The following is a 7849-nucleotide window of genomic DNA, read 5'->3' on the forward strand; positions in this document are numbered from 1 at the left end:
TAAGCCATGTACCTCCAGGGAGTTGATGCAAAGGCCCTCGGGTCGGGGTGTTCCAGGAATGTCAGGGGTGGTCTTTCTCACACACAGTTACAACCCTGGAGCCTTAAACAGCGCCTGACACAGCGCAGGTGGTGATAAACGTTTGCTGAAGGGATAAACAAATCTTAGACACTCAGGAAAACCTGTTGAATGAAATGAACATGTGCTGCCTTCTAGATGTGGGAAATGGAATTATTAAGGGAATGGCTAGTCCTCGCCCAGAGGCCTCAGAGCTCTGAGGAAGCCACGGCACAGACACGGACAAGACTCCAGGGCAACGGAAGGCGGGCACCACAGAAGGCGGGCACCACAGAAGGCGGGCACCACAGAAGCAAATCCGCTTTCCAGGGGTCACCAGAGAAATGCCCAGAGTGTGTCTGATTGCCGAGAGTTCCCAGAGTCTCGAAATATCCCCAAAGTAAGTAAGTGTTAGTCACCTAGTCGTGCCTGATTCTTTGCAACTCTATGGACTGCAGCCCACCAGGCTCTTCTGTCCATGAGATTTTCCAGGCAAGGATACTGAAGTGGGTTGCCATTGCAATTGGCAATTATTGTGAATAAGTGAAGATATGATCTTGTTTGTCTTTCTGCTAAAGAATCCAAAACCAGAGTGTGCTCCCTGAGTGGACCTAGGAAATGAAGGTCATTAGCAATCGGGGCTCCAGAAAGAGTCCGAGCGAGGGGAGCAGTCAGCCTGTGCCCAGCATCCTTGTCTGGTCATCACTGACCTGCCAAGAAATGGAGTTCTGCCTGCCTGCTGGAAACACAGAATTCGGGGAAGTAATTTCAGCGGTATTTACAGGCGGCAGCGATCTGATCTACTGCCATCCATCATCTCAGAAATAGCTTCATGTCGTTTAAGGACGGACTGGAAATTGACATGGAAGCTTCATTTTTTCCTCCAAAATATTCGGTCCAGTGGACTCTCTTCCCTTCCAATTCTGTCACCACATCTCAGGATCAGAAGGTTATTTCAAGTTCATAACTAGAATCCTTCTAGTGTAATATTTTCCTCCAAACTTTTGCCCAGAGAGTCTTAAATATACTGTTTAATAAAAGCCTAACGTAACAAAGTTTTGCAAATTTATTTGCAAAGGTCATAGGTGAAACACTCAGAAAAAAAGGAAGTGAGAGGAAAGCATTAAAACACTCCCCATCTCCAGGCTGAGGCAAAGAGTCTCCCTCCCAGGGAATTCTGCTTGCCTGCCAGGCAGGTTTGGGGATGGAGTCACACCCCAGGGCATGTCTGCCACACTGGGGCGCCCAGGGCCTCAGTCTCAGCTTTTGGTGGAAAAGTGGTCCTGTCCCCGGGCCGGGAGGTTCTGAGAAGAGCAGCAGACAAGACTGGCAGACCCAGCTGCCTCCAGACACCCATGCTCATGTCCAGGGGGGCGTCCTGACAGATCACCGCAAACCGAACCTCTTCTCTCGCAGGCTGGAGGCCCGGCCTCTGATCTCGAGGTGGTGGTGGGGCTGCGCTCTCCCCTGGGGTCTCCAGAGGGGGTCCTTCCTCCCTTTCTGGCTCCAGGGGGGCCCAGATGTGTCCTGGCTGTGACCATATCACCTGATCTCCACCTGCATCTTCACAGGGCCTCCTCCTCCGCCTCTGTGTCTCTCACGTAGATGCTGTCACTGGCCTGCGTTGCTGTTTAGTCATTAAACTGTGCCTGACTCTTGGTGACCCTACGGACGGCAGCACACCAGGCCTCCCTGTCCTTTACTATCTCCTGTAGCTTACTCAGATTCGTGTCCATTGACTCAGTGATGCCATCCAACCATCTCATCCTCTATTGTCCCCTTCTCCTCCTGCCCTCAATCTTTCCCAGCATCAGGGTCTTTTCCAGTGAGTCAGCTCTTCGCATCAGGTGGCCAAAGGATTGGAGTTTCAGCTTCAACATTAGTCTTTCCAATGAATATTCAGGACTGATCTCCTTTAGGATGGACTGGTTGGATCTTCTTGCAGTTCAAGGGACTCTCAAGAGTTTTCTCCAACACCACAGTTCAAAAGTATTAATTCTTCAGCGCTCAGCTTTCTTTATGGTCCAACTCTCACATCCATACATGACTACTGGAAAAACCATGACCTTTCTCACTGGCCTTAGGGCCACCTTCAAGGAGTATGATCTCCTCTGGAGATTCATAGCTACTTTTGTCTTCAAAGACCCTTTCTCTGAATATGGTCACTTTCACAGTTTCTGGACATTAGAATGTGGGCTCGTCTTTGGGGGCCACCGTTCATGGGACTGCGCCAGGATCCCACACTTAAAGACTGTGGTGACCGTACTCCCGGGGGTGCCTGCCAGCTTGAAAGAGCAGCACTGGCCCTCCCTCCGGGGCAGCTGGAGGGAGGCACCCAAGCTCTAGGTCACGGTCACAGATGGACAGCGGGGAGGATTTGGGGGCGGACCTCCCATGATGCTGCAGAAGTCCATGTGGGAGCCAAGGGGCATCATGGATGAGCCTCTCAGCCTCTTGTCCCTCGGAGAGAAAACGGAGGCATATTCTCCAGCAGGGGGGGCTCTCTGAGGCCCTCGGAGCCCATCCGGCCTGTTTTAAATAGAGTTTCACTGGCACAGTCACGCCCTTCCTTCAGGCGTGGCTGCTTGCACACTAGAAGGGAGCTGAGGGGTCACCAGCAACACCCTGCAGCCCGCCAGCCGAAAGTGAGCATGCTCTGGCCACTCACAGGAAACGTTCCCAGGCTCTGACCTCTGACCCATGAACTATGAACCACAACTTCTGGGGTTCAGCAGGTGTGCTCCTATAGTACCTGCCCCCGCTGTGCCTGCTCTGTTCTCCTGTCTCCCTCCCTGGGATCCCTCCCCATCTACCTTCCCGTCCCCCCCCGGACCCCTCCCCGTGTACCTGCAGCCACGCACACCTGCCCTGGGGCCACTTCCTGGGAACTGGAGGGTGGACCCTGAAGAGTGAAGATGTCACAGGTCCTCACAGGAGAAAGCTGGTGCTGGGGGCCCTGAGGAGTGGCCTCCAGGCAGGGGCAGAGTGCGCATGAGTGGGTGGGCTGTCCGGAGGGCCGCTGGAGTGGAGAGTGAAGGGGAGGCCTTGGGCGGGCCACGGCCCAGGGCACCTTGAGTCCCAGGGGGTTTCTGGGGACCAGGCTCAGGCGGGAAGCGGTGAGGCGCCACGTCTGGGGTGCGGTCAGAGTGCGGGGGCCCCACGGGCCCATCTGTGCCCACAGTCCAAGCTGGCCATGCCTGGCCCTGTCCCTGCTTCTCCCAGAGGGACGCTAGTGGTGACCCCTCACCACACATATTCTGTTACCTCTGAGCAAAAGGCACGGATACAGAGGGCTTCCACGAGCTCGGAGTGTGCGTCACCCTCCCTCACTGGGTGTGCCTTTAAAGTGCCCTGAGGACACAGAACCTCTGCTGTCGTCTGTGTGTCCAGGACCTGGGTCCCCAGGAATGCCCCAGGCAGCAGGCGGCCGTCTTCCCCGTGGGTGTGAGCACAGGTTGGCCTCGGCCTGACCTGCATCCGGGTGAGAGCGTGAGCAGCTGCAGCTCAGACTCCGTCCTGCGACCCAGGAGCCCTGAAGTGCCGCCCCCCAGTGAGGAGGGAGTTCAGCTGTGTGCCTGATGCAGACAAAACTGACCATACAGCCTCGAGACGGGGAGCCCGGGGTTTACGGGATTACCAATTTCCTTGCAGCGCAAATCCAATCCTTTTGCAGGGCCATTTGCAAAGCCGTTGTTAAAGCAGCCTTTCCATGGGTGAAATTTGAATTTTCCATCTGTTCAGGTGCAGCAGGAGCCAGAATGCTGGTGTCCAGGGGGCCGGCACAGGATGCTGTTCCCATAGCGACCCCTCCAGGGCCAGCAGACTGAGGCCAGCACGGCTCAAAAGCCAAAGTCACGACACGATGAGAGTTTACTTTTGGTTATAAAAGCAACAATTGGATAGGGGAGAACAATCTTAGAATGCCAGGCCGAGAATCCCTACATTCTGAAGGAGTGGAGTTGCTGCACTCCGCACACCCAGTCTCTAGGGGTCATCCTGTGTGGACGGCTGTCCCTGGGTGGTCCCCAGCCCCAGTGGGATGCCAGCCTGGGGCTCAGATACAGGCAGGCAGGGGCGTGCATGTGGGGTCATGGCTTCTGGTCAGCTCAAGGGAGGGGACGGGAGAAAGGGGTCCTTTTTATGCTCATTTCAAAGGATTGTTGGCTTTTCTTTCAAATCCTCTGAAGACTGTGCTTCTAGACTTGGAGGTATCCATGTCGAAGGATCAGCGTGTCTTGCTTTTCTTCTCAGCTAATCATTATTCCACGTTTCACATGTAATTGGGGACCCTCTGCTTCTAAACTTTGCTCTTGACTTGTTCTGCACAGAGGTGGGTTTCTCTGAAGCTTCAGATCAGCCTATGGAGTGCAGACCCTGGGGAGCTAAGCAGAGCTCTGCAGGAGACCCCAGAGCTGTCAGGGAACAGCTGTCTGGAAGCATCGTGCAATCGGCACCAAGGTCAAGAGCTTAAACCAGGGGTTCCGTCTCCTCCGTTTGGGCTCCTTTGATGCTCCTGTGTCCATCCTTAGAAGAGCCGCCTGTTAGTCAAGTCCTGCTTCCTCATCTCCCATTAGGAGATAAATGCTGAAAGATTAGCTTCCAAATACAGTCAAAGGGATCCGTATCCTTGTCACGTTCATGAAGAACACCCTGCTTAATTTGAAAAAGAAGCCGTATTCTTTGTCCTGCACCCAGACCACTCTGTCACCTGTGGCAGTCGGGGGAAAGGAAGTGAGTGTGTGTGTGTGTGGGCGTGTGTGTTTGCGTGCACACACATGCATTTGCTTAGGGGCCACTCTGGTTGGTCAGCAGGGTTGTATTACACTGTCCTCTACTAGGAATGCCTAGAACCTGATCGGAACAAGGTTTTCTTTTAGTGTTGCTGCTGCTGCTGCTAAGTCACTTCAGTCGTGTCCGACTCTGTGCGACCCCATAGACGGCAGCCCACCAGGCTCCCCCGTCCTTGAGATTCTCCAGGCAAGAACACTGGAGTGGGTTGCCATTTCCTTCTCCAATGCATGAAAGGGAAAAGTGAAAGTGAAGTCGCTCAGTCGTGTCCTACTCTTAGCGACCCCATGGACTGCAACCCACCAGGCTCCTCCGCCCATGGGATTTTCCAGGCAAGAGTACTGGAGTGGGTGCCATCGCCTTCTTCATCTTTTAGTGTCAGGATGCCTAAACTAGGAACCACCTTACCTCTAAGAGGTGACAAGTCTGTCCTACCTGGGGCTCCCCAGTGGTTCAGAGGTAGAGAAGCTGCCTGCAGTGCAGGAGATGCAGAAGACCCGGATCCCTGGTCAGGAAGATCCCCTGGAGGAAGACATGGCAACCCACTCCAGTGTTCTCGCCTGGAGAATCCCATGGACAGAGGAGCCTGGAGGGCTATAGTCCATGGGACCGCAAAGAGACAGACAGGACTAAAGTGACGGAGCACACACCACACACACACACTGTCCCGCATGAGTGTTACTCCCAGGTTCAGTGGGTTGCATGTGCTCAGTTTGGACAAGGAGTAGAATCTTTGAACACAGGGAGGGTCAAATGGGGGAGGGGATTGTGCTTTCCCCACCATTCCGCACTGTCCACGTTATGAGGTCAGCCGAGCAGCTCACGCACCAGTGGGTAACTGTGCTGCCTGAGTTGTCTGGAGCTGTTCTGCATGGGGCAATGGTCTCCCAACTTATTCATTCATTCAAGCATCTACCTGTGTCTGATGGAGTCTTGGGTACTTGATGAGTGTTGTAGTTAACAGCTGCTGTTTCAAATGTCCTGTTTTCTCTCCTGTTGTGTTTGGGCTTCCCTAGGAACTCCTTAAATAGAGCCTGTGCCTTTCAGCTCTATTGTAGTCATCTGTGTTTTATGTTGGAGCCCTGTTGATAGGGTGGGGAGGGAAAAGGAAGGGATGTATTCTATAATCTTGTATTAAATTCAGTGCCTTACTGGGCCTGTGACCCTGGACTGGATTTTCACAAGTTTTGGGGAGCTACTCATTTTGGAGGTGGTTGAGTGTTTTTTTGCCTCCTAGGTGAGACAGGAAGGTGGAGGGGTTGGACAGGTTGACTGCCCTCCCCCACGTGGAGTAAGACTTTAGTGAAGTCATTTCTATTTTTGCAGAGAGCACTCAGAGACTATTTATGAGTGGTTACTTCTCCTCCACCCCCACCCCAACCAGAGCGACTTTTTCCCTTTGTCTTTTCTCTGTGAGAACTTGGTGGGGTTCCTGGAGGTAAAACCCATGAAAATAGCACCCCCCCCCCCGCAAAGCTCTAGCCCTAGGGTGTTTCATTCTCTCCCTAGTCCATGCTCAGCCTCCAGAAATGCATCAAAATGACCATTAATGGCAACACACTCCAGTGTTCTTGCCTGGAGAGTCCCATGGACGGAGAAGCCTGGGGGGCTACAGTCCTGAAGAATTGGACACGACTGAGCGACTGAGCACACACGTACATGTGGCCCCGCAGCATGTTGACCTTCATGGCGTCCCCTGATCCCCTGGATTCGCTCATTGCCCCAAGTCCCAGGGTGGAGGTTGGCCTGCAACCACAGTTCCCAAAGGCGCCAAAAAAGCCATCGATGTTCCCTTTGTCCCCTCCTCTTGTTCTCAGGGCAGAGTGAGGGCCACACGCCTAACAAGCCCAAGCTTAGACAGCAGTGCTGCTGGGCCTCATCCCTCTGCAGCCGCCCCGTCGCTGGGCTTGGGGGGGCCGCGGTGCCCTCCCGCCTCCGGGCCTGGCTGCTGCCTGCTCGGAGTCACTGAAGACGTGTCTACCAGACCTGGCGTCTTTCACTGGGCTTGATGCCTCGCTGCTGGTGGGTGACGGCAATCAGAACCAAATGCTGACAGTAGCTTCAGGAGGCTCTCTGCTGCTGCCGCTGCTGAGTTGTTCCAGTCGTGTCCGACTCCGTGCGACCCCACAGACGGCAGCCCACCAGGCTCCTCTGTCCCTGGGATTCTCCAGGCAAGAACACTGGAGTGGGTTGCCCTTCCCTTCTCCGTTAGGAGGTTCTTTAGAAACTTTTATTTGATAAGCTGTGTTCTTTAGCAACTGGAAGATAATTAAGAGACAATTACTGAAACAAAAGGAAACCCTGAGAACCCAGGGACCAAACCACGGTGACGCCCAAAGACTCAGCCAACACCTGTGCGGCAGGAGCGTGGCGTCCTATTGTTATTCTCTTTTTACGGCTGTGCCACGCGTGTGGGGTCTCAGTTCCCTGACTAGGGATCGGGCCCATGCTCCCTGCAGTAGAATCGTGGCGTCCTGGCCACTGGACCACCAGAGAATCCCAAGAATCCACCTCCAGGAACTCCAGGGTACCAGTGCGGACCACGTGGTTGGGTGTTTCTCGGGAAAGAGGCATCATAAGCAGAACCACATCAGTCGGGGAAGGCACTCCTTCGAGCTGCCAGCACGTTCTCTGTCCTGGGATCCTTCCTCCCCGTGGAGAAGCCTGGCTTTCTTGGGAGAGGCCTGCAGTGCTGACGCCACAGTGGCGAGTCAAATGCTCTGGTCGGTTTACTCACCTGGGTGCCCATGACCACAGCACACCTGGGCCCCTCGGGCCGCCACCCCCGGGCACAGCACCGCTGCACCCCAGCTTCTCCGCCAGGCTCCAGGGGCAGCTGGGAACATCCGGTGGTCGAGCACTTGGCCGGCTTCTGCGCCCAGGTCACTGCGGCCTCAGAGCAGCATGGAGTACTCTCAGGGGTGGGGAGGCCCCCCACCATGCTCTGCTTTCTCTCTGGGGCTTTCTCAAGGGGCACAAAGTCCCACAGGCCATCTGGGTGGAT

Source organism: Bison bison, unplaced genomic scaffold (genome assembly GCF_000754665.1).
Source record: "Bison bison bison isolate TAMUID 2011002044 unplaced genomic scaffold, Bison_UMD1.0 scf7180017864456, whole genome shotgun sequence".
NCBI classification, from domain to species: domain Eukaryota; kingdom Metazoa; phylum Chordata; class Mammalia; order Artiodactyla; family Bovidae; genus Bison; species Bison bison.